Source organism: Fulmarus glacialis, unplaced genomic scaffold (genome assembly GCF_000690835.1).
Source record: "Fulmarus glacialis isolate BGI_N327 unplaced genomic scaffold, ASM69083v1 scaffold39845, whole genome shotgun sequence".
NCBI classification, from domain to species: domain Eukaryota; kingdom Metazoa; phylum Chordata; class Aves; order Procellariiformes; family Procellariidae; genus Fulmarus; species Fulmarus glacialis.
Window position 1 is genome coordinate 1 of NW_009215677.1, and position 234 is coordinate 234.

Consider the following 234-nt stretch of genomic DNA (forward strand, 5'->3'; position numbering starts at 1 on the left):
CTGAGCAAGGCAAACCGGCGTGGCAAGCCGTGCCGATGGAAGATGGGGCGCACATCCAAGCCGGCAACACGGCAGCGCCGAGCTCAGAGCCGGGACACGGTCCTGCAGCAAAGGCGATGGAGCGGGGACCACCACCGCCACCCACCCACCTGGGCTCCGGCGCGGGGCATCCCAGCCCAGAGAGGTGCCATCCCTGGGGATGGCGGGGGGCCCCCCCCCGCCGGGGGTCCGGGG